Genomic DNA, 745 nt, shown 5'->3' on the forward strand with positions numbered 1-745 from the left:
AATGATTGATGTGGTGATGGTGGGGCCAGGGTGGGTGGGTGCATGCATGCAAGGAGGGTGTGTAGTTGGGCAAAAAGAAGGAAGAATGCGTTACTCGGTATTCCCGTGTGGTCCCCCACCACAGTACTAACCAAGCCTCATGCTGCTTGACTTCCGAGAGCGAGACGGGATCGGGTATTTTCAGCATAGGATGAACGCATTCGATGCATGAGTGTGTGCGTGGTAGTCATGTGGTGGAGGGCGAGGGTGCAGAGCGGTCGCAGAATGGGTTCCGGCCAGGAGATGGCGATCGGGTGATTGAGGCAAGATGTGGCTGCTTCCGGCGTGTTGCGGCTGTGAGTGGGCTCTGATCTGCGAGTGGGATAGAGGTGCTTGCATTGCTGAGTCTCACCTTGTTCGGTTCCTTCTCTGCGATGTGGCGAGAACCACAGCTCGCCGACGTCCACGGCCTCCGTACGTACATGCACAGCTGCGCTGACAACCATCATGGACTTTGAATATCAAGGTCACCTCGGCTTTGTTGACTCGTTCGAGGATGCGCTCGAGACGCTTCCGGAGAGCCCGGCCGCTACCTTCTCCAACAGCGTCTACGGCGTTTGGCGCGGTAGCAATCAGACGGCCGACGTCGTTGTGGCTGCGATGGCGTACAAGCGCCGCGACCTTGTGGCGATCAAGGTTGGTGGCTGCCCAAACGACAAGAGCATCACTAGCAAGGCGTTGATTGCCATCGGCGGGTCGTGCATCT

At 57.7% G+C, this 745-nt stretch overlaps 1 non-coding gene across 1 annotated transcript; it reads right to left on the bottom strand.

Annotated features, from left to right (window-relative positions):
* Positions 1–82: 82 nt before the first annotated feature.
* Positions 83–198, bottom strand: AMSG_20112. The gene has a single exon (XR_001290140.1). It is a non-coding gene; the product is annotated as a 5S ribosomal RNA (ribosomal RNA).
* Between the last annotated feature and the right edge of the window lie 547 nt (positions 199–745).

The sequence above is a fragment of the Thecamonas trahens genome (genome assembly GCF_000142905.1).
Source record: "Thecamonas trahens ATCC 50062 unplaced genomic scaffold supercont1.123, whole genome shotgun sequence".
Lineage (NCBI taxonomy): Eukaryota > Apusomonadida > Apusomonadidae > Thecamonas > Thecamonas trahens.